Here is a 27,511-nt window from a genome sequence, read left to right on the forward strand (position 1 = left end):
TATCAATAGCATATCAATTCAAAAGATGGCCGCAAATTCAGTTTCGAAGAATGTCAGCTTAATACTTCCAAACCGAAAGGGGGCAAGACAAACAAAAAATAGAGAAGCTTCAAAAGTCAAAACTTTGTATTTCTCCCTGTACATGAATAAAAGTGCCAAATTCTCAAGCGCCAATTGTTATCGGTCAAGCACCAAAGGTTATTGGTCAAGCGCCAAATGTCAAATGCCAATGATCATCTGACAAGCGTCAATGATTATCCTGCCAAGCGTCAATGATTATCGTTAAATGAAAAGCGCCAATGATTACCATCAAATCGTCAAAAACTGTCATCGCCATCGCCATATTTCCGAAACAAAGGCTATTTTATTATCTAAATTTATCGAAATTGATATCATCGCCAAGTTGATATACTATTCTAACAATAAGAATGTTATAATATCATTAGCAATGGCGATATATCAGTTTCGATTTATTATTTTTAACAGGCCTATAAAGCCAACTACATATAAATATCATTGATGATGGCGATTTATCATTTACGGCAGTGGAATAAGCTAATAAAGCGAACCACATATAAGTCCTACGGCAGACAACGATGGTGATCTATCATTTATGACAGTATAATAAGCTTATAAAGCTAACCACATATAAGACCTAAGGCAGATAATGATGGTGATTTATCATTTATGGCAATGGAATAAGCTTATAAAGCCAACCACGTATAAGTCCTATGGTAGACAACGATGGTGATCCATCATTTATAGTAGCAGAGCTGACCCTATATGGCCAACTATATATATGACCTGCCATTATCATCGAAGTAACGAAATCATGCGGGTAGTAGTGAGAAGACTGTGGCCCTAAAAAGCTCGTAGAGAGCATCACATGCACCCATGCAGGCAGTTGGTGAAGCAAACACATAAGACCCATGCCGTCTGTACAGTTTGGTACCCTAAGGTAGCCTTGCACGCGCTGTGAACTCTAGAGAGTTACTGTGGCCAACCCTATGCATAAAACCCACCGAGTTCACTGCCCCGGTAGCTTCACTGGGCCCTTTTAATAGATCGTGGTTTGTGAACTCCCCAACCGCGATAAGCCCAGTGAACTCTAGAGAGTTACAAAGGCCATTGCATAAGACCTGACTCCAACTACTTATGAGTCTTAAAAAAATTATGATTGCTCCACTACTCATAAGCTTAAATTATGTGTGAAAACTAACTGAAATAGAAATTTAGTACTGTCTATAAAAGAAAAACATGTAGACAACATCATGTTAATAATCACCATACAGAAGCAAGTTTGCAAGAACTAATCATTCCTCATGTATTCATAAAATTTCTGAATTATCAAAATTCATTCATGATGTTAAAGGACAAAGTATGAAAGTGACAATAGGCATAAAAAGAAATTCATACATCCTCTAACATTCCTAATGTAAGCATGTATCATCAAAAATCCTCCTTTAATTGCACTAATATAGCTACAACATTGATGATAAGCTTAACTTGGTTAGGAACGTCAGTCAGTTCTTGCCCCGGAGAAACTATTGGGGCTTCCCCGTTTGAAATCTCTGATCGTTCCACATCAGCTATCCGCCTATTGACCTCAATGTCTGCTTCAAGCTTGTTGTTCCTCAAATTGGCTTCACATTGTTGGGCCTCCAAATTAGAGATTTATTATTTAAGGCTCAAAATCTTCTCACTTATGAGTGTCGAAGAATGCTTGGAAGCTCTCACCTGCTCCTCGAGTGAGCTGAATTCTTTATCATACCCGGAGATTGTTGTTGCTGCCATGGATACTTTGTCTTTAAGATGCAATAAGTCTTTTTGGCGAGCAAGAATCTCAGGAGTGACAGTCATGTCTTGAGAAGCTCCCAATTTGTGAAATGTCTCACAGAAATCAGAAAGAGATTCGCGCAAGGGAGAGATGTTGATCTTTGCTATCCTCGCAGCATTCTCTACGGATGCCAGTACTATTTCCAAATCCGACCACTACAAGGGATCTTTGAAAATGTATATAGCCGCTGATAGAGAGCTCTTCAACAAAATCAGTGCAGGAGGAGGAATCTTCTCTAAGGATATTACATTCGAGACAGTAGTGACAAAGTTAGAGCCCATGAAATTACTGGAAACAGGGCAGTATGCAAAACATATATGAAAGAAAGCATGAATTAGAAGATGAATTGTAGAATACTATTGTAAAATAGGGGGACTGAATAAAGTATACCTTTAGTCGTCGAAATCCTTGGAGCAGGGAGGGGAGTCTCTACAGGCTGCATTTCTTCAGGAAGAAAAGAGGGGCCAAGCATGTCTGAAGTCATGTCAACAAAAGATGGTGCTCTGGCTTCGGTGGATGCAACTGTAGTTGGAGTAGCAGCATCAATTGGCTCTGTTGGGAAGACTATTCCACGAGCCACTCTGCTAGTTTTAACTAGAGGCTCAAGAGATGTCCTAGCTTGCCTAGCAGAACATTTACTAGAAGATGGGGCAGCGGTGATGGCTTGAACCATGCCTCCAGAAGTTGGGAGAACCTCTGGAACTGCTGTAGTATCGGCTAGAGGATCCGAAAGCATTATGCACGGAAGGGGAGAATAATTACTGCTGAATGATATAGTCAAGTCAGCTCCAGGTATATCTTCATACTCCCCATAGTCGAACGGCTCTTCTTCTTCGTCAACTCTTGTAGATGTAGTACGGGGGATAGCGCCCTCTTGGAGGACCTCTTCATCAACTTCGGTGGTTGTGACAATGTGCTCATCATCACCCATATCTACTTCTCCTTCTTCTTCTTCTTCTTCTTCTTATTTATTTGTATTCAATTCACCCTCCTCCTCCAAGTCGCCAGAAGATGACTCACTTCCATTAGAAGAAGAATCACCAGAAGAGGATTCTTCACCTTCTTTCTCTGATGATGATGAGGATGATGACGAAGCCAAGGCTGGTTCTTCAACGACCACTTGTTTCCCTTTCTGAGGAGATTGTCTCTTCTCGATGGGTGCAGGATCTTTCGCAGTAGTAATCATGGGAGATGTAGAGGATCTGGCCTGAGTTTGCGATCTAGTGACAGGGGATGATGAATTTCTACAAGTGGATGGTAGTAACAAGAGATGATGAATCTCTTCGAGCGGATGGTAGTCAAGGAACAGATGGAGATACAATTTGAAGTTCGGAGGGTCCAGCAGCTGCTGGAGTTGGAGTGAGATCAGTTGGTGCAGGAATATGAGAAATGTTGGCAACATCTGTAGTAGCATCTTCCCTACCAGTATGCCTTCTTTGAGCCTTCAAGTATGTCAAGGGGAATCCATGGGCAATCCAGCCCTCAAGGGTGTTGGCAGGTTTAATCTCACTAATCAGTTCTTCCAAAGAAATTTTTATACAGGCTTCACCAGGAGTGGGGGCACGGTCCCGTTCGATAGTATGTCTTACTCCTTCTATGAGATTACGCTTTCTGATTCTAGGAGCAGGTATGCACATGGGAGAATCCACTGGCATACAACGACAATCAGGAAAGATTGTGCACCCACCATCTCATCCATGGTAGGTTGTGCGAACAAAACATCCGAAGCCGGGAATGATGAATTTCAAATTAATTCATGCTGCAAGAAACTGTCTCCAAATTAATCCCCAATTGTAGGGTCCTACACCGTAACTCATCATGGTGTAAGTCACCACTTTAGGATGCTCAGGAACGGTTTAATCATATCTAAATTGCCACGTGAACCTGCTTGGATAGTAGGGTTCTCTCTAGAAATCACTACCTTCCCGCAGTGGCGGACTGTTGGACCATATTGAAATAAAGAAAGCACATTCAGCTAGAGGAAGGTTTTCGTCATCAAAATTCTCATGATCCACAATATATTGTGAGAATGAAAATTGATAAAAGTCGATAGCATTAGTCGACTCAATCATGTCGATCACCCATTCATATGTTCTTTTCGGCATCACTCTCTTCTGATAATGCCATAACGAAAGTTGTGAAAGATTGACATAGGCTTTCTCAGGGTCATCGTATGTCCAAGGAAAATAAACATCAAGCCATCTTGAAAAGTAATGCCATGGTGTGAAAGCAGAGCTAGATCCAACGGATGGACTTTGGCAATGAGTCATTACGTTGCCAAAAGCCCTATATAATGAATAGAGAACTAGAGGAGTTAACGAATACTTCTAACCCTCTGCTAACCCTCCTACAACAACAAATACAGTTGCCCTGATTGCATCAGCCCATTTAGAGCTTGGAAGCACCACTATACTGAGCCAATATGCAAGAAAGGCAACAAGTTCACCCTTGGGGGTGTACTCTGGAGCATCCCTTATTCTATGTCATGCTTTCTAAGTCATCAGAATGAATGTTTTTAAATCTGTAAAGAAGAAGAGAAGGGTAAGTAAGATGAGTGTGAAATGCATAAAGTCATGATACAAGGCAAAGAAATATATCGTAACTCCTGAGAAAAATGAGCCAGCCAAAGAAATTGGGGGATCTTCTTGACATCAGGAAATTTGGACATTTCTCTGAACAATTCAACTGAGGCATTAGATACTAATGCCCGTCTTTTTAGAAGGCGAAAAATGTGAGAACTCTTCATTCATGGGGATATATTCATCATAAAAGTGACCCGTTATAAGGAGTCCTGCCATCTTGTGTAGGTCCCAAAGGGTAATGCTAACCTCGCCCAGAGGTAGGTGGAAGGAATTGGTGGTAGGGCACCAATAGCTAAGGAATCCCTTATAGACCATGTGGTCCTTGTTAAAGTATTCGAAAGTGGCTTCGATGGCACCATAGAGGCCAACTTCTGTCAGTGCAACATAGTCTTTATTGAGGATGGCCTTAGCCCAGTCAGCATAATATTTACGTGCGGATAAGAAGCCGTGTGTCCAGAATTCTTCATTTCCCCACAACAATCTTCTATCTTTGAAGCATTGACGTACTGTTTCGTAGAAAGCTGTGGGAAACAGTTCGTGGGGGTTGTAGCAAGCAATGAGGAACCACATAGGATGAATATCACCGACTTGCTATTTTGATCCTCTTTCTGATAAGATACCCTCCAGCATCCTGGGTTCTTTCATGGACCAGTTCGGTGTGTACATCATTCTACTTTGAGTTGTCCTATCCGTGGGTTCACTCTGAAGAATAGATAGATGATGACGAATGTTTAGAGGGATTATTATTAGCTCATTCTTGAAGGGGCTGTTGAATTTTATGATACCGTCTTGAGATTTTACAGTGTCTCAGGTATTCGGAAGCTCTCTTTTCTTATGCACCTTAATTTTCTCCTAAAGCTCTTGGTTTTTGATTTCATTTGCTTCTTCTTGGAGAAGGATGGCGGCGTGTGTGTAACGTCTTAAAAAAATCCGTATAAGGACCCAAGTACCACCTTAGGTGGAAATCACCCAGAAGCAAAACCTTTAGCAATTAGGTTAAGATTAGTAAGTGTTAAACTAGAGTGCTTGTGAAATTAGTACTAATCACTTTAAATATGATCTGCAAGACCCGAAACTTGAAGAGTCATTAACGCTACATTACCATGAAATTTAGAATCCATCCCTAAACCCGGTTGCTCTTGGGAGCACACCGAAACTCCATATCAGACCTAGACCGCACGTCGAAAGTCCGATAACCGCAAAACTATACATCTATGACCGCATTACTGGACTTGAAAACTCCCTCAGAAATCAAGTCTTAATTATGTCTAGAAATGCACAACTTGAGCCCATAGTAAAGTGTGTGAGAAACGTGAATGTCTTTAGAAAAAAATTCAAATTTAAGTAAACTGAGTCGTGTCACTTATGGGCCAAATATAAGGATTCAGATCGTCAGAATCTGACCCAAATACACCCTCAGATGAAGGAAAATTTTCCATACATGGCAATGTACTTGTGGCCCTGATCGAGTGACGGTGACCGTTGAACTAAAATCGGTCCGCCACGGTTAATCTGTAGAACCTGATTGGAGCGAAAACTCGGCTTGACCTAGATCCAATGTCGAAAGCTTAAGTCCAACCGCACGCAAAAAAGGGGGCTCCAGAAGTGCTCCGTTGGATCGGAACAACCGATCTTTGGACATAACCTAAGTATATCATGACCCTAGGGCCATTCCCATCAGATCTGGGCCTATATAAGGGCCTTAAACCCTCTCTATTATATTCCATACGAATTTTAAACCCTAAGAAAGAGAGGAGAGGAAAAGGAAAGGAAAGAGAGAGAAAGAGAGAGAGAGAGTTGGAGATTCATCTTGGGATTTGATCCCGTTGCTCCACGCACTTAGCCACCTTATTTGTATCACAAATCCGGCATTTTTGACAACGTACTTGGGTAAGAAAATCAAACCCTAATCTGTTTTAGGGTTTAAGATAGTGTAAGTTATGAAATAGCTAACCTAATTCATGCTATAGGTTGTCAATCCGCCGTTGACAAAGGTTAAGTGTCTAAAACGAATCCGTTACGCATTTACTGGCGTAATGTGCAGACTATAAACGTATAGGTTATGGTTTTCAAGGCTTTCAATGTCGGCTAATGATTTATTACTGATGTGGGTGCTATTTCACATGCCAAATACAATGTCTATTTCTCGTTTCAGATATATATGAACTATATTAAGTTTAGTGTATTCCATGTATTTGTAGAAAGGGTCGTATACATATGGAATTTGAAAATGTGTTTGCCATGATTAATTGCTGTGTGTTTATACTAGTTGTATGTGTAACAACTCCTTGGCGAAAGGATTTGCCCCAATACATGTTATGGCCAACATACGTCGTGTATGTTAAAAAGTGTAGTCTAAGTGTTTATAAACATGTCCGAATGAACTAGTAGTTAGTAAATTGTACTTTATATTATTGTTGAGATATGATTCTCAACTAATTTAATTATGTGTATGATTTCCTCCATGTATTTATACTATAGTGTCTGTTTAGGTATGGAATATATATGTGTGAATTCATATTTAAGTTGTATTTCCTAATATGCTCAAATGATTGTATGAATTGAATTATTGATTCATTGCTGCCTTAATTTTCTCATATGATTATCTGCTGAAGTTGAATGCGCTTGAGACTATGATATAATCCAAGCAATCGGTAACAGGCCCTGATTTGGTGGCAGAGGTTGTTTTCGCCCCACAGGACGTGTTCGATGAGTCTGAGCCGTACTTCGGTTGTCGACAGTGGTTAGGCCACACGGAGTGCTCGTGCACTTCATGTCGATCAATTCGATGTGCGCTCGTACCAGTCGAGCTCGTCAAGTAACCCGATTGACCCGATGTATGTTCACTATGTATGGACGCTACTGCTTGAATCTAAGGTACCAAACTTACCAGTGAAAATCTCGTTAACCTTGGTACCTCGATCTGCTAAGAGTCATGAGCCGGACATGGTGGTATGGGACACTGTGGTCGTGCTGTCGACCGTATTGACCAATGAGCAACCCAAGCTCGTGAGCTGAATACGGTGGTATGAGACACTATATTCGAGCTGGTGGCCTACATTGATCAGGTGACGAGCCCTTTGTAGTGACCTCGAGCATACTCTAAGACCGCGTAGAGGCGATGAGCCTTTACGTAGTAACCGGAGTACATACTAGGTCTGCATTGATAAGGTGACGAGCCCTTTGCAGTGACCTAGATCCGTAACATCGTATGGGATTTACTAGGACTGACGACCCTAGAATGGATCACTGTTTGGGAAGTGATATAAGGGAGGTACCTTAGCTTCCCAATCCTGCTGTATGAAAAGGACTAATAAGAACTTGATAATCACGCTCATGCATCGCATTACGTGTGCGTTTGGCGTAGCAGGTCAAGCATTGAGGAAGTGTTTCATGCGCGATCGTGAGATGAAGTCGCTGAGGGAGCGTAGGTGAGGGCATGCATCATTATTTCATATCATTCTTGCATTAATCGAGTATTTAGAGATGTTTGATTGTGCTACTTTATCATTCTTGCTTGATCAATTGATAACATGTTAACCTTTGCTTTATAGCTCCACCGAGTTGATCACTTACTCCCACGTTATGGGACGGTGTTTTAAACACCAACCGAACTGTCTTATATGTGCAGGTGATGGCGATGCCTATGAGGCGAAGCTAGACTTTGAAGATGATGAGGAGGCATTCTCATACATGTAGTATTCAGGCAGGTTTACGTAGACCATTCTAAATCGACGGGGCTTCAGGGCTGATACCTTGTAGTGGACCACCACATTTTGACATTTTGTATTTTGAAATAATACTTGTAACTATTCGACTGGTAACATGATCATATGTGAGAGACTCACAATCACTTACATACTTTATATACTTATCACAGTCTTCCGCTTGCATAATGTAACTGTCTCCGGAGTATGATATGTTGTTTTGGTATAATCTCATTCATGTTAAATGCACTAATACGGACAATATTTAATCATCATTATCCATGTTGCATAAGTGATGCATTGGAACTCGGGAATTGGGCCGATGCTTGACCCCCAATTTTTAGGGCATTACAGAAAATAAAGGAGATCGGGTAATGTCGGTATGAAGATTGGCTATTAATTTCAACCATGTTTCCCAGTCGATCTCCCGACCTTGTTTTGGAGGTCCAGCAATGTCTCTAGCGATGATGGCTTGGCATATCGGCCAAGAAAGTGTTTTTATTCTATCAAAAAAATCAAGAACTAGTAGAACGGGTTCTTTTATATAGGTAGGTTACTTCTTGGTTGCTTTGATTCTTTTCATTGGTCGTTCTTCGTGAGTAAGAGGGGAAGAAGCAGATTCAGGAATTAAAGAAGGTGCAAGGGTAGAGGAGGCAGGTCTAGGAATTGAAGAAGGTGCGGGAATAGGAGAGGAAGATTCAGGAATTTGACGGTGAGTTGGAGAGAATGGGAGGCTAGCATGAGAGGATTGGTTGGTTGGAGGATCTACAAGGCGATAGGTTCTTTTTGTACGAGCCATTATGGAAGGGTCAGAGAATTGGCTAAGTATAAATGATCAAAGAATTGGCTAAGTTTGGAAGGTAGAAAATTGGGCAGAGTTTCAGAACTAGGAATTTTGCAGTAAGTGCAAGGGAGTTGCACGAACTTTGAGTTGCGCAGACTCTCAGTTGCACGATAGGCTAAGTAGCGCGATAAGTTGAGTAGCACGGGGAATAAGTTGGGCGAGTTCTAAGTAGCAGGGAAAAGGGATCCGGGTTGGGAAAAGAGATTCTGAAGTGAGCAAATGATTGGAAGCTTGGTATTTATAATTTTCGATCGCCGAATCCGGCGCCGACAACCTCCGTAGAACCCCATTATCGGCTCCCAGCGCCCATTCGCCAGGTTCCAATCCTGGAATGCTACGAGGAGAATTTTCAACATCAGTTTAATTCGTAATAAGCATAACCAAAGGCACAACCCACAAACAATAACCAAAAACTCCATCACATTTCCACTATGATCAAAAACTTTACAAGTACAATGAGTATAAAGGGAAATACAATGATGATGAACAAAACTCCAAAATAATCAGTCATGTGCCCAAGCCTCATCGCTGCTCCAACGTCACCTGCACGCAACGGTCGTGCATAAGCTTATAGAAAGCTTAGAGGGTGGTGAAAGTGTATGCTCAAGGTGGTAATGCAGTTATGTAGTGTCAGAGTAATGCGGAACATGATGATGAATGCAAAGAATACCATTAGCCGTACCAAGGCCATGCGGTGCAAAGAATGATGTCGACCATACCAAGGCCATGCAATGCAAAATGCAACTCAAGCATACAAATCCTCATCTAAGTCCACATATCGATACAGCTCAAAATCTAAAATATCACCGGGGTCTAGTACACTCCAAGCCAGATTGCCACCTCATCACATGCAATAAGGTGAGTGGAAAAGACCTCACTATCCGCCTGCCAATATCGGGCTCGGCTCATCAATAGTGGACTCATTCCTCGAGCTGGTCAAACTCAGCCTAGCTTTGCCCCCTCCTCTCCAGCGGGTAAGGCCGCATCCCATTCCAACCGACTACTACACAGTGAAAAGCACGGCCTTCTAGTAATCACACTCCGTGCTCATACATCCACTTGGTCTAGACGTTGGAGCAACCTCCTGGTACCATAAGGGTTTAGGGACTTTCACCCAGGGATATCTATTGCACCCTATGTAGAATAAGATTTTCAGTATCAATCTTGCCAACCACGATACGCCTATGGAGGCTACGACCTTGATGTCGCTAGGGCGTACAGTAACCGTGTCACACAATACGAAATGCATGATTCACACTATCTAGTCATGCAGCAATCTTGTGCGTATCGTGCGCTCATTTAAGGCAACACCCCTTATCCAAGAGCCCTTAAACAATCTGCCCGAAGGCATATGCTCTGATCAGTCATTTCTCATATCAAGCATATGTATGATGTATATGATCATGAATCATGGAACTAAACATGTTATATAGGATGGGTGATGTGCATAACGAAGATGAGCCTAGACGGCCTACACATAACACGTATGAGCCTAACAATGGGCCCTAGGGAAAGTCATAATGCGGACGTTTAACCACACTATACTTGCAATGTGGACGTCAAACCATCATTGCTCCCAAGGCATAGCCCGACGTAAACATCATTACATAACCCATGTTGGGATCGTACATTGTAATGGACCTTAGGTACATTCCATTGGGCCTTAAATACGTCAAATGGGCCATATCATATGGGCCTTATATTCATCAAGTGGGCCACATCATTGTGCCGCACCAATGGGCCTTATGTGCATTGCAATGGACCATGACCCGTGGGCCTTAGAATGCATCAAATGGGCCTAATCTTTTGGGCCTTATGTGTATCAAATGGGCCTCGCCAATTGGGACCTATATGTACATCAAATGGGCCTCAACCCATAGGTCCCAATACATCTTAATGGGCCTTAACCCATGGGCCCCTAATGCATCAAATGGGCCTCGACCCATGGGCCTTACATATAAATCAAAGTGGGCCTCAACCATGGGCCACAAGTAAACTGAGATGGGCCTCCCACCACCAGTATATTATATATAATATAATATATAATATGTATATATATAGTACATACAATATTATATATAATATAATATTTTATATATATATGTATATATATATATATACACACACACATACACGAACACACCCACACACGCACGCATACAACACGCCCACCGTCCCTAGACGGTGGGGATATAACACAAACATCACAGCGGGCTCCACCGTCCGCCTGGACGGTGGCAATAAAACACATAAATCATTGTGGGCTCCATGTGGGGCCCACCATAATGTTTACACTCCATCCAACCCGTTGATAAGGTCACATAGGCCTAGATGAAGGGTGAAAACAAATTTCACCCTGATCCAAAACTTCTGTGGACCCAAAAAGGGTTTAATGGTTGAGTTCAATTCACACTGTTTCTATGATGTGGGCCACCCGAGTCTTGGATGGACTGAAATTTGGAGGGTGGTCCATTGACCTTAGGGCCCACCATATGAACGGATTGGATGACAAATAAACATTAAGGTGGGGCCCACTCACCGTGTGTCTATCCGCCCGTCCGTCCGCCGGCGCAGTGCGCGGCTGCTGTCTTCGACACGAACGCCGCTGCTATTATTATTATTATTATTATTATTTTTTGTAGTTTTTCTACGGTTTTACTCATGTGGGGCTCACATTAGGTGAATCTACCCCGTCCAATGGCCCTCCACGGCTCAAAACAATCAAAACAAGCCCAATATTGGGCCTGTTTCGGTGTATAGAAACAACAGGGGGTATTTCAACGGTAAACCCGCTTTTGCCATGTTATGGACCGCCTGAAAGTCTGATTGGTCCCATCTTTCGGCTCAACGCCTAAAACGAGCTTGGAAAAGAAATGGACGGCATGGATTGATTACATACATCAAGGTGGGGCCTATAAGAGTGGGCCACCCCAAATGCTTGTTAACAAGCTAAAATTTATGTTTTCCCTTTTTGTCCAGCGTCCAGGGTCGCTGGACGGTTTGGTAGTCCACATGCATTGGGGTGGGCCCTGCTTAGGTGGGCCACCAAATGATGGATGGTATGGGTACTACACATATAAGGTGGGCCCCACTTATAAATGGCTTGGATAAAATACCTGCCTCATGGTGGGGTCCATCCAAGTGGGCCACACAACCATATCATAATCACATAAAGAAAATGAAATAGAGAGGGAGAGAGAGAGAGATAGAGAGTGAGACCCGCATGATGGAGGGACCCCGGCACTATGGGCCCTCCCTTACTCTAAATCATACATCAAGTGGGTCCCATTACACATGGGCCCATTAAATCAAAATCCAACGGTGGAGATCCCTTCTCCACTAAAATAGACGGTCTAGATGACCCTAGGTATGCAAGGAAAATAAACATCATGATGGGGTCCATGGAGAATGGCCCCATCATGGAATGATCATGATGATCCAAGTGGGCCATCGGCCACATCTTAGGGTCCAAAGTGAGATCCAAACCATTGATTGGTTGGCCTCACTTGGCCTATCTAAAAAAAATTAAAACTACCCTATCAAAGCACCCACTGCTTGATCTTCCTGCTCCCTTAGCTTCCTTAGCTCCTTGTGCTTCTCTCTGATGGAGGAAGATGAGAAATGGATGGCTAGGATGGGAGATCTAGGGATGGAAAGGTGGTCCTCACATATGCATTTTTCTCTCCATGGAAGGGCTTAGACGTGAGGAGCTCTTGGGTTGCTTGGATTAATTTGAAAATGAAGGAGAGAGAGTGTGTAAAGAGAGATGGGTGATGTGTGATGGAGTGATGGATGGGAGAGAGAGGGATGGGTGTGTAAGAGACTTTTTGACTTTTGTGGCAAAAGTTGTAAGAGAATGTATGGGCTTGTAAGATCTTTTTGACTTTTGGGGCTTGCTTGGGAAGGGTGAAAGGTGATGTGTACTTGACATGATGGGATTGATTGATGTGACAAGTCGTAGAGATTCTCTCGATTCGCGATATGTTCTTTTTGTACGAGCCATTATGGAAGGGTCAGAGAATTGGCTAAGTTTGGAAGGTAGAAAATTGGGCAGAGTTTCAGAACTAGGAATTTTGCACTAAGTGCAGGAGAGTTGCACAAACTTTGAGTTGCGCAGACTCTCAGTTGCACGATAGGCTAAGTAGCGCGATAAGTTGAGTAGCACGGGGAATAAGTTGGGCGAGTTCTAAGTAGCAGGGAAAAGGGATCCGGGTTGGGAAAAGAGATTCTGAAGTGAGCAAATGATTGGAAGCTTGGTATTTATAACTGTTTTGGGACTCGGCTAGAGTTGCGCGGGGCCATTGAAGGAGAGTTGCGCACCTCTGCACAACTCAATTCAAGGACAGATAATTTTGATCTGATAATCAGACAAAATTTGGATCAAGGGGGCATCTGTTGGAGCATAAAAAATGATCAAGAAAAGAAGATTGAAGAAAAGAAGCTGAAGTAAAATACCGAAAGAAAACAAGTTGTGGGGATTTCAAGTTGCGTTGAGGTGAGTTGCGTGGGACTGCACAACTCGTTGTAGTTGCACCAACCCACCCCACTCGCTTCAGGAGCTGTTGAGTTGAAAGTGCAAAGTGGGGACCACAGCATGAGATTCGAGGGCCCACACGTGCGAAAGCCTATAAATACCCCCCTACCCCCTCATTTGCAGGATTGGATTTCTAAAAGACCAGTGCCTCTGACAAGTATTGAAGAGAGAAGAGAGAGAGAAAAGAAAGCCAGATCGCACAACTCCTCAGCCCGCGCAACTCTTCAAATAGTTGCACGGATCATTTGTGAAGCGACATCATGTCACTTTTTTAGAATATTCTCAGTATTTTCAAAAGTTCTGCAGGGATTCTTGGGATTCTTTTATTATGCCAATAAAGGAAGATGCATGCATGGATAAGATCCACACAACTCATCTCCTATAGAGACATGAATGATATGAGCCGGAATGCTGCCGAAATTGATATTTGAATCCACTCAGTACCTGTACTTTTGTCATAAAACCTCTATCCTGAAATCAAAGGATCAAAAGGATTTAATGAATTCAGAATGAATAAATTTGATGATTATTCTCTCTATTCTTTTCTCTTTGTCATTATTAAGTGAGATAATTCCCTGAATCAAATACTTTTCGTTTCTGGTCGAAATAGTAGTTGTTCTCTAGGCGTGACAATTTTTATCTCTTTCAATGCTTTATGTAGGATTGTAAAGGTTAGATGTGAACCCGATTTAAAATCTCCGATGGTGAAATCTAGTACACTCATGAGTTGAGTGTGTTCGTCAAGAGTGGAGAACTGAACTATGAAAGTGCCCTGGTTTGTCAATTAGCGTGAGTATTGAGTCAACAAGATAAAGGAGCTCCATAGGAAGATTGATCAGGCGTCTGCCTCAACTAGATGTGTGACCGAACTTGACAAAGGTAAACCTTAGCCTCATATCCTATGTCCCAAAACACTAGGTATATAAAACCCTTAAAATTGCATAGAACATCTTAGGGTTTTTGGTAAGAAAATTGTTTTACAAAATCAAGAAAATCTTTAAGTTTTTTGCCTTTGTCAATTATCGACATGAAGTTCGATGAAATCGAACCCTGTTATCGATGTCCTCAAAAACTCACTCGATATTATCGAAAGGAGGACTTCAGATGTCCGGCAACCACAAAGAACTCTGGACTGAATTATCGATGAATCGATGCACGGTTCGATATTGTCGAATTTTGAATATCGAGTCCATCGAGTCGACTTGATAAAATTGACATCTGGTCTTTTATGTCCAATATACTGCTAAGGCAAATCATGTGATTCTCGATATATTGAAGGATCCTCGATATCCTCGAAATTTAAATCTCGATAATATCTATAGACCTTCGATGATATCGGTTTGGAACACAAATCTATCCAGCAAGTTTTTAGGTTAAATATTTCATGTATCGAGGATCACCAGATAAAATTGATATTCAAATATCGATCATATTGATAAGTGATCGATGTCATCGAAATAGTACACAAACTGTCTAGCATGCTTATAGGAAAATTCCTTGAAATTTTCGATGAATCGACACTGTAATCAATATCATCGATATTCAAATTCCGATAATATCAAGTGATGCTAGATCATATCTTATACCTATTAAGTTTCAAAGGCAAGTACTCTCACGTCTTGATAAAATCAGAGTTCGAAATCCGATGACATTGATGAGTGTTCGATTTCCTCAACTAGTTGGCAAAAAGGTTTAAAAGCATTTGACAGATTGAGTTCGTGTCATCGAGCGGGCATTCGATGCTATCAAGAGTATACGCTCAATGATATCGAACCCTGCTCGATGATATCGAACTCTGTAAAAAAATATGACTGTTTTATATCCATTGGAACTTTTTACCTATTTAATGAGAGCTTGCCTTTGGTTGTTGGTAGAGAAAATAGAGAGTGCTTTTGAGTGTTTAAACCCTTATCATATATCCTAAGCCTTTTCTCTCATGGGAGTTCATCCTCTAATCCACCCTCATCATTGATATTCAATAGAGTGGATTGGGAAATGAACTTCTGCATTCAAGGATCCTACAGTTACCATTTTAATGGCAAATCATTAAGCTGTGATGCCTTGAATGCATAGATGATTGGAATCGCTCTATCTCCTTTATAGGAAAAGATTTAATAGAGTAGGATTCCATCTTAACCTTGACCCAACCCGTAGCCTTACATTGTTATATCATCTGAGTTGCGGTTCAAGAGAGCTGAAGATTCTTTATCGTCATAAGAGGAGATCTCCATCAACGTGCTATAATGGGGCTCATCTACTTATTTGTAAGTCATTAGAGTCCAAAGAACCCTTGTGATCATTCCTTCTGTAGGATTGGGTTAAAGGTGCTTCTCACCCCTTTCAAGACCTCATAGGAGGCCTCCAACACGAGTGTACATGAGGGTGCTTTGTGTTGACCCTTGCTCTATGAAGAGCATAAACTTAGGTCCTTGACCTGTGTGGTCTAAAACCTAGGCTTTGTGTGTTGACCCTTGCTCATGGGATCATAAACTAGTGAGGTTTCGTGTGTGGATCCTTAGCCTGTGTGGCACTAAAACCTAGGCTTTGTGTGTTGACCCTTGCTTCTATGTGGGGCATAAACTTGTATCGTGTAGACACGTTATAGTCAGCCTAGAGTAGGTTGTACTGGTTAGAGGTGAACTGATTTAAAACCTCCGGTTTGAGGTGAACTGATTTAAAACCTCCGGTTTAAGGTGAACTTGATTTGAAACCTTCATTAGTGAGATCCGGTACACTTAAGGGTTGAGTGCGTCCTGGAAGTGGAGTAGACAAGTAGTCGAACCACTATAAAAACAACTATGTTTGAGATTGCCCTTTACTTTTACTACTTGTGTGATTTCTCTAAATGTTCTCATATCTCATGCATACATGATTATTTGGAATTGAGTACAATCACATCTCACACACATCACATCCATCATAAACTATGATTGGCATCTTGTTTATCTTTCAAATAGTTTTATGATGGATCCTCTATTTGGCTTGGAAGCCATTAGAGTTACTTTGAAGAAATCCGATACTTGCTTATTTATTCAGAATAGGGTTGATAGGTTTTAAATTATCGTAAAATATTGAAAAGTCCTATTCACCCCCTCAGGACATTGTGGTGTATTCCTATTTCAACTAAAGCGGTCATTACCGCAATTTCAAACTACTATACATGCTTGTGTTTAAGATTGTATTTGAGCACTTGTTTATATGTTTATATAATGAATTGATTAATTATATGTATGCGTGATTAGATGAATGTTAAGATTAGATATTAATACATCTCACATACACATGTACACTACCTTATTTATAGACTAGTTGCTTCATTTACATATCTTTTGTAATATATGTGATTAGACCCTCTGTTGGCTTGGAAGCCTTAAAGTTAATTACCTTAATTAGTTCAATTTTGATATTAGTTTAAATAAGCAATTGTGTTTTAAAAGACAATTTTTATTTGGTCATAATTACCCCCATCTAAGATATAGCCTTCATTCCATAGCTCTACTAAGCTTCCTCACATGGCCCGTGGGCCCACCATGTGCAATTTCAGACCTCATATGGTCCCACAAGGCGTGCCAAAAAAGTTGCAGCTGGTGCACAATGAATATTTATGGCAGTAAGTAGTTTTTAGTCCCACCAGGCGTGCCAAAAAGATGATGCGTGTAGTGTAAGCCCCGTATTCTAGACCATACCATTCCGTGGACTTCCGCGGTCTTCCTAGTCCAAATTTCGGGAACCTTCGACCCTTAACCGGTATTTGCGCGCCATCCTGATTCACACGCTGTCAACCCGAGACTTGTACCCTAGCGACCGTCCCGTCGCCACGGTTCCGATGCCGAGTCTCGTGCGCCGAGGCGATACTCTGGTCAAGAGATGTGGGCCAGCGTTCGGTGCGAGGAAAACGCCACGCGTGCAAATTCTGAGAGAATCTCTACGAGATGTCACCTCAATCAATCAATCAATCCATCCCATCATGTCAAGTACACCATCACCTCTCACCCTTCCCCAAGCAACCCCAAAGTAAAAAAGTTCTTACACCACCCATGCCTTTCTTACACCAAGCTACCACAAAAGTAAAAAAAGGTCTTACACACCCATCCCTCTCTCTCCCATCCATCACACATCACCTCTCTTTACAATACTCTTTCTCTCATTCTCAAACTCATTTCCAAGCAACTAAAATACCATACGTCCAACCTCCCAAGCCCTCCAAGAGAGCCACAAGTGTGGCCCACTTTCCCACCCTTTCATCTCCCATCTCAACCATCCAAACCTCATCTCTTCCATTGGAATCGAAGCTAAGGAGCTAAGGAAGCCTAGGGTGCAAGAAGAAGATGGTGGGTGATCTGAGATTTTGTCTTTCATTCATTTCTTTTGAGTTTTGGGTCCATATTTGTGGACCCACTTTGCTGTATGATTGTATGCAAGAGGGGCCCGTTGTGGCGGGGCCCCTCCGTTATCCCCTATTTCTCTCTCTCTCTCTCTCTCTCTCTCTCTCTCTCTCTCTCTCTTTCCATGATCATGGCCCACTTAAGATGAGCGTATTTTACTCATGCCATCCAACTGTTTGGCCACCTTAATCCCTATTTGGGGCTTGCATGACCGGACGGTCACATAGGCCCAGATGAAAGGAAACACAAATATTAGTTGGATCCAAAATCAGGTGGGTCACGTCCATGTGGGACCCACCATGATGCTTGTGTGCAATCCACACCGTCCCAGCGTACGTAGGTTATTAGTGAAGTGTAGACGACGTGGGGTGTACTGATGTAGTGTGGCTAAGAGTGGGAGTAGCTAAATGGAGTGTGCATGGACGGTGAGGTCCATGGGACCCATCCTTGCCCTCCACCCCACGTGTGGGGCCACACCATGGTAGATGTGTTCTATCCAAACCGTCCACCGTATCTGGACGGTGGGACCACATCCGTGTGGGGCCCTCCTTGGTGCGTGTGCACACCCAAGTCCATAGCTCAATCAAACGAGTGGAGATACCTCGTTTGACACTTGAGGTCTTGGTATTGATCCTGCGGGGGTGACTAACATGGAGTATGTGTACTGACACGGGTGTGGATTGACGGTGGGGTCTAGGGGACCCACCCACGTCATCCATCTATTAGGTGGGCCCCACTAGTGTATGTGTTTTATCCAGCGTCCATCATCCTTGGGCATGGGACCCACGTTCGTGTGGGGCCTCCTCGATGTATGTGCATGTCCAGGCCGTCCAGGCCTGGACGTTAATATTATTAATATATTATATTGTATTATATTAATATATTATATTATATTAATATATTATATTATAATATTACCTATTATCATATGTTAGCTAGGAAGGGTGGGCCCTACCTGGGACCACCTTTACTCCCCTCTTTAATGCAGTACAGCTGCACTACTGCAGCTACTTTATTGCATATAATATATACTTTATATATATACTTAAGGGTGGGCCCTACGTGGGACCACCTCTGTTTCTTTTAAAGGCAGTAAAAAGGCTGTATGCTCGTACTTAATATAACATTAATATATTATATTTTATATTTGTTGGGGTGGGCCCTACGTGGGACCCACCGCTGCCCTCTTTAACGGCAGAAATGCTGCACGTTTAGCAGCTACGTAGCTACTCTTCCTTTGAACATCCCAAGCTCTGCAGATCCCACGTGATGTACGTGTACATCCCAACTGTTCTGATGGTGGGACCCACTCTGGATGCATGAGATCCATCCCTGTAGCGTGGGCCCCAATGTTGTATGTGCTTTATCTACACAGTCCACTGTTTGGACGGTGGGGCCCACCATGATACATGTGTTGTATCCAAACCGTCCAACCATTTGAGATGTCATATCATGGCATGGGATAAACGAGTGAGATCCAAAATTCAAGTGGACCCCACCATTTGCAATAATAATGAGGTATAGTGACATCCACCGTTTAAAACTTTTTTTTGAGCCACAGTGATCCCCACCCAAGCGGATAATTGATTTTCACTTCATCTATCTCTATGCTAATTATGAATAGGTCGGATCTCAAAATACATAAGGGTGGGCCTGATTTGATATACATTTAGGCCCATTTGATGCATTCTAAGGCCCATGGGCTATGGCCCATTGCAATGTACATAAGGCCCATTAATGCGGCCCATTGTGATGTATTTTAAGGCCCATGGGCTATGGCCCATTACAATGTACATAAGGCCCATTAATGCGGTCCATTTGAGGAATGTAAGGCCCATTAATGCAGCCCATTTGACGAATGTAAGGCCCATGTGATACGGCCCATTTGATGTATTGAAGGCCCAATGGGGTGTACCTAAGGTCCATTGCAATGTGTGATCCCAACATGGTTTATGTAATGATGTTTACGACGGGCTATGCCTTGGGAGCAATGTTGGTTTGACGTCCACATTGCAAGTATAGTGTTGGTTAAATGTCCGCATTATGACTCTCCCTAGGGCCCATTGATAGGCCAATGCATGTAATGTGTAGGCCGTTTAGGCCCATCTTCGTTATGAACCGCATCCATTACCATATAACATGCTTAGTATAGTTTCATGATTCATGATCAAACGCATCATATGTATGCTTGATATGAGAAGTGACTGAACATAGCATATGCCTTCGGGCAGATTATTTATGGGCTCCCGGATAGGCAGTACTGCCCTACATGAGCACACGATACGTGCAGGATTGTCGCATGATTGGATAGTGTGATTCATGCATTTTGCATTGGGTGATATGGTTATTGTACGCCCGAGCGACATCAGGATCATAGCCTCTACAGGCATATCGTGGTTGGTAGGATTGGATACTAAAAATCTTGTTCTACATGGGGTGTTATAGATATCCCTGGGTGAAAGTCCCTAAGCCCTTATGGTACCAGGAGGTTGATCCAACATTTAGACTGAGTGGGTGCATGAGCGTCGAGTGCCGATTACCAGATGGTCGCGCTTTCCACTGTGTCGTGGTCGGTTGGAAGGGGGTGCGGCCTTACCCGCCCAAGAGGAGGGGGCAAAGCTAGGTTGAGTTTGACCAGCTTGAGGAATGAGTCTGCTATCAACGAGCTGAGCCCGATATTAGCAGGCAGATAGTGAGGTCTCTTCCACTCACCTTATTACGGGCGATGGGGCGACAATCTGGTTTGGAGTGTGCTAGACTTCTGTGATATTCCAGAGTTGAGCTGTATTGATATGTAAGCTTAGATGAGGATTTGTATGCTTGAGTTGCATTTCGCACCGCATGGCCTTGGTATGGCCAACATCATCCATGTCTCGCATCGCATAGCCTTGGTACGACTCATGGCATTCTGGATTCATCGGCATATTTCGCATTACTCAATATTGCATATTACTACCTTACGCACACACTTACACCACCCTCTAAGCTTTCCATAAGCTTATGCACGATCGTTGCGTGCAGGTGACGTTGGAGCGCTGAGGCTTAGACGCGTGGCTGATCATTTTGGAGTTTTTGTTCATCATCATTGTATTTCCCTTTATGCTCATTGTACTTTTAAAATTTTTGATCATAGTGGAAATGTGATGGAGTTTTTGGTTATTGTTTGTGGGTTATGCCTTTGGTTATGCATATTACGAATCAAATTGATGTTGAAAATCCTCCTTGTAGGATCCCAAGATCGGAACCTAGTGTACAGGTGCCGAGAGCCGAGAATGGGGTACTACGGAGGCTGTCAATGCCAGATTCAGTGATCGGGAATTTTATGAGCCCGATTTCTGAGTTTGGGGTGTGACACGAGTCGTATACTTGGGTCCTGAAAACACAGGGCGTTACAGTTGGTTTCAGAGCATAGTTTGGGCAAACTAGGCCTTGGGAAATGATCTTATACAAGCCTTAAATGTCTCAAGTTAGGATGTTTGAAATTAAAAATTTGAACTTAGGTAAATTTCCCTTAGACTTAGGATGTATGGGCTTGCCTGAATTGGTTGTACAACTCAATTCCGAACAACTTTGACCCAAGCACTAAATGGACCGAATATGATTGAGATATGAGAAGGCTGTATGCCTATTCAGTCACAAGACATGATTTTCAAATAAAAACTGCTTTTATTGGAATAGAGATTGTTCAACATATGAGCAGAGACTTGAATTACCAATATGAATTACAGCAACTCCAAATGTGAGATTAAGCTATTGGTTATGCTAAGAAACATAAATGGTAGATTATGTTAAAAAAATATAAAGAAAAATTGATAGGATAGATTTGTTAGATTGAGTTGGTACGAGACACTTTGCTTGGTTAAAATCCTCTGCTATTTATAAATCTCTTTGCGATAATAGTCTAGATGCTTCTTCTTCACGTTCAGTTGATATTGATTGCTTTGGTACCACTTTGGCTTTTAAGACTCTTCTTAGACACCTATCTTGATAACTATCTCAACACTGCTTTTCTCTCGACCATGTCCTCCATTCGAGCTTCCCGGTCATGCTCTATCTATTGATGATGTGTAGCACTCTGATGGGTGCCAGTTATAATTTCGAAATATCCTCAAAGATATTAGATGTGCTTTTATACTTTTCATCCAATGACACATGTCCTTCCCTAATTAGTTCTTCTAGGAACCCTAAAAATAGGGTACAACACATATGATGTAAACCCCGTGAATACAACTTAAGATATTATGCCTTGAAGAGAAGAAAAATTCTATTTTCTGAAAAGCTGCACTTGTTCTTATGAAAAAATAATAAAAAATAATAAAAAGATCTTTAAAAATAGTTGATGTTTTTCCTTAAAATGTGAAAACTGGGAGCTCTATAAATTAATTTCAGAATTAGGATGGAAGGAACCAAAATTTACGCTTTAATGTTTCAAATCGAAATTTAAAAATTGAGAGACAGCGGCCAGAAGACTTGATCCAACTATGACACAAACTGCGAGGAGACTTGTTGCATGATTAAGAGACACTCCTTAACACATGTCAAAACTAACTGATTAATTTTAAAGTTTAAATTTAAATGATTCTTTTCGAGTAAAAATTTATATGTAGGCCCAAGCTCATACGCGTGTGGCAAATAAATCAACTCAAACTCCAGTTTATAGTTCCCTTTAGTTAATTTTCTTTACAAACTTAAGGGATAATAATATCTTACAAGGCAAGATAGAATCATTAAAAAGTTATTATTATTTTTATTTTGAAAATTCTTATTTTATTTTTTACAAACTAACCTGTTTTCCTGTTTGATAAATATGACAATTAAGGATCAACCATCCATATTCATCATACGTATGAGGAGTGACTGAGTAGTGGAACAGCCCCAAATTTTAAACTGCCCTCGAACGTTGGGCCCAAGTCCACAGAAATTCAGCTCTCATTAGGTAATTTTGACCACAGATTTGACGGCAGCCACCAACAACGGACCATCCCAAGCATATGTTCCAAATAGGTAGCCAGACATGAGGTACTAAACTGGAAAAACCAAGAATTAGGAGAATGAAAAGCTTGGTGTTTAATAAGGTTTTCTTTCCCTCTCTCAAATCCTTCCTTTATGAAATAATCATAAATTAATTAGCTCATTGAAAAAAATTTCGGTAGCTGATCACATCCTGCCCTGCTTTGACAATAATCTGTCCAAGCGGGGCTGTGGGGCCCACCATGATGTATGGATTTTATATATACATGTTGTCCATCTATTTTTTAAAGATCATTTTAGGATATTTCATCCATTCATTTTTAAAGATCATTTTAGGATATGAACAAAAAAAAAAAAAAAAAAGGCAAATCTAAGACTCAAGTGGATCAAAGAGCGGGAATCAAACACTCACTATTAAAAACTTCTTTGGAGCTGCAAAATTTTTGGATTAATCTGGTATTTGTGTTTTCCCTTCATCTATGTCTATTTGACCTTACAAATAAGTTGGATGAAAAATAAACATCACGTGGGCCTTACGGAGATTTCAATGGTGGGCATTATTATCACTATTGCTTCCTATGGTGTGCTCCATTTGAGCATTGGATTTGCCTCATTTTTTGCCTCAATATACCAAAATGATCTGAAAAAATAGATGAACGGTGTAGATAAAACCCATACATCATGGTGGGCTACAGGGCACCGACCAAGTGGTATGGTCTATTTGAGCTTTTAATATGCTTCCTTTTAAAATCATGCCCTAAAATCATCTGTCAAAGTAGATGGACGGTGTGGATAAAACATATACATCAAGGTGAGCCCTATATAATGAAAACAGGACCGTCCGTCTCTACCTAGGTACGGGTGAGAGTAGTACGCAATCCCACTCCGAGAGTATAATGCATTTAGTATAACTTACATAAGCCTTAGGTTTGCAAATTCCACTTGTAGAAAACTTTCTAAAAACAATAATTTTTACTATTAATAAAAATTGTTTCAACTTATTCAAACTCTTTGGCAGAACTTTAAAAAGATTTTAAGCTATGAAAGGACTCCCTAAACCATAAACGGCCGTTTGGATCGGTGGCATATAGGTGACCTGAATATTTAAATTACCATGCATTGCAATACTTGGAATTATAATTTCGTTCGTATATTATTTTGTGTAGAGTGCGGTGTGTGATGTTACATACGTGTGGAAAATTTGCACGTGTGGTGTACAAAAGTACAGAGACGTTTACTCTACGTAATCCACAACTAATACTCACCATTTGGATGATTATGAATGGGTGGCTTACACAACATGGCCCACATATTTGTGCTAGATGGTAATGTAAAAAGCCAATAAGAGGGTGACATGTGGCATTGCATTAGAAATAGGTGGATGAAAAGATCTTCAAGTATTTTATTTTTTATTTTTTCAGAATCAGAGCTAACATAAATTAAATTTTATATGTGAGTGGATAGTTGACCAAGTGATGTGGTGGGTTATCTAAAAGTTTAATGAGCGAAGAGAAAAATGTGGTCGAACAATCCAAGATGCGTAATGTGACTAAGAGATAAAAAGGCAAGTGTAACAAGAGAAGAGTCTTTTTATTATTACTACTAGATTAATGGAAGAAGCATATGAAAGAATAAGTGCGTACCAAAGTCTATAAATAGCAGGAATCTAAGTCTCACAACAATCAAATCAAACATATCTATCGTTTACTTTATCTTAGCCTATCTTAGGAATAACGATAATACAGTAGTGGTAATTCTTAGCCACAATCTTTAGTTGTAATCCGAATCTACGCTCATATGTTGGATTCCGTCTTTTATCCAATATGACACAATTCCTTTAAGAAAAGCATTCTTCAGCTACAACTTCTTCTATGATGCACTAGTATTCTGAAAGCCCTTTCTTGTGGAAGGCATAAAAACCTATCTTCAGAAGGAAGAATCCCACCCTCCGACTTTCTCTTGATCATTAAAAAATTTTGCAACTAGCTGAGTAAGTAATCAATCTTCTCACGTATTCTGGTCATATACATTTATATTGGACGTATATGCATATTTCAACACTTGGAGTTGATTTTGATCGATTTGAATCGAGTCTTTATATCGATTCTCACATGCCCGCACCATTACACATGATAAGAAACAAACCGAGCGCCAACATTTTTGGCAAGCCAGTGGGACACAAAAACATATTGATTGTCATCAATATACTTTTTGCATTGACCGTACAAGAAAAATAATAGTTTTGGCACACAAGCATACTTTTTAGTGCGTAATTTCTCGGAATCATAAATGAATGGGTGGTTGTAATTCTTCAACAACCGCTACTAATGTTGTTGTAGCCAACGAGCCTCCTGCTCATGAGGAAGAGTTGCAAGTTCAACATGTGCTTGAGTAAGTAAATCAACCACCTAATCTGATGCATATTTCATTAAATTTAGATAGACCATCGACATTTCAGGTTGAATCTCTCGAAATTATGTCAACCGAAATAGTTGATATACAAAAGAGGATTCTATATATCACATAATTATCGTGAGTTTAGGCTGAACACTCATGTGCTCAAATTGAAGCCTTTAATAAGTGGATAGTTAACCATACCAAGAACATGAATCGGTTAGTGGTTTTGTTTGTCGAAAGAACATCCATTGCACCTCAATAGGCCAATACTAGTTCTATTGGGAATTTTTGTACATATACCACCAGTCCGGCATGTGTCATAAACACTTCCTTTTCGGTGAAATACACCACTCAATTCTATCCCTGGTCAATTTCAGGATGTGCAAAATCCACCGATACTAGTAGATTTCAGATTCCTTAAATGTATTCATGTCCAAAACGTGTAAAATTCATCACCACCAGCAAATTTCTAGCACCCTGAACATGAAAATAAATACTTAATTCTTGAAGCCATAAATCAAGGGATACGTAGTAGGAAGCAACCTTTACCCAAAGATTAACCTTATAATGAAGAGCATTATCAAGATGGTCCAGAAATATCTCCAATTGTTGCACAACATTATTCGGAGCATAATTAAATTGTTCAACTGGTTCAGGACATAGCAGGCTAAGTTTTGAGTCGAACTACTATTCCAGTTTATCATAAGGCATATCTTGATTGAATCGACTAACAATATCCATTGCTAAGGAATTATCGACTTAACTTTACACTGTTTACATGTGATACAAGTCGACTGTAAAACATATAAATTTTTTTATCATATAATGTGGAGAATTAGCCAATAACGAGTATTATAAATTACAATTATTTACTCACTGAGTACTTTTCACTTAGTATTCCAATTTTTTATAAACTTTCATATAGAATTGGCAAGAGATAAAAGAAAAGTTTCATGTTCAATTCTTCTATAAGGACAGAGAAATTTTTATGGCTGATCTTTCTTATTTTCAACAATTACTAAGAGAATTAGTTGAAAATTATATTGTTTAATTGAACAGAGAAAAAGCTAATGCACGGTAGTCATGATCGAAGCAGAATTTGTCCAGTTAGCTCAACATAAGTTAGAATGCAGGCTTCGAAAGAAGTTTATCAAGACGCAATTCACTGATCTCTATGATTTGACTAAAAAGGTGTCTCAGTATGAGACTCTACTTCAAGAATCAATGCAACAAAAGAATTCATCCATAAAAACATATTATTATGATCCTAATTATAATGTTTTAATACTTAAAATAATGGCTAAACAACCATTCATATGCTCGGTATTAATTAAAGCAGATGCAACAATACCATTCGATTAGAAAGTTCAAAAAATATATACTTTTGATATAACTTACGCTGACAAAATCTTTGATATTTGTTAGCTATTAAATTTATCAAAATTCCTATTAATCATAAGACTCTGACATCTAACCTATTGATAAAGTCACAAAGACTTAGATGAATGGGCCATACAAATATCAGCTTGATTTTTCAGAAATGTTATCCAAGACAACATTGACCGAGGATTATTGAAAATCCCTAAGAAGAAAAAAAAAAGCAATGCAAATCGACACCGATCCATTTTCACTCAACCCGGATATCAACATGGCCCCAATCAATCCTTAAAAGTTGGTTTGACAAAGATAAAAATTTGACATCGGGCCTCGTGATGACCAAGTTAATTAAGGGAATTAGAGGGATTAAGTGTAACACCCCGAACTTTTCATTACTCAAGTATTGAAAGTTCTCAAGTGTTACCATAGTATTTAATTTAGTATATACATGTGTATGTCACCAATTTAGCCTATCCAAACCTTACATCTATTCTCTAATCTAAATCTGACTGTTATAACATTCCAGATATTATCATTTTAGCGTATGTTTATCCTTATATATATATATCCCATTAATTAACGAGATTTTTAACTTATTTGGTGAATAACTTTTTATATATAATGATTTAAATATGAGTTTTTTGGTAAGAATTGCTTAGAAATGTGCCTATAATCATATAAAATCATTATATTTTTAAAGCTCATAGATCAGAAATTATTATGAAAATGCCATTAACCTAGACCCCTAAATTATAGATCACATGGTTCTTATGATCCGTTTAATATGAAATTTTATACCATGATGATGTATCATAAATTAACCATACAAGTCAAATTTCATCCCTTAGATCATTGTAAAAGTGGCTCAATTAACAAA

Source organism: Magnolia sinica, chromosome 11 (assembly GCF_029962835.1).
Source record: "Magnolia sinica isolate HGM2019 chromosome 11, MsV1, whole genome shotgun sequence".
Classification (NCBI taxonomy): Eukaryota; Viridiplantae; Streptophyta; class Magnoliopsida; order Magnoliales; family Magnoliaceae; genus Magnolia; species Magnolia sinica.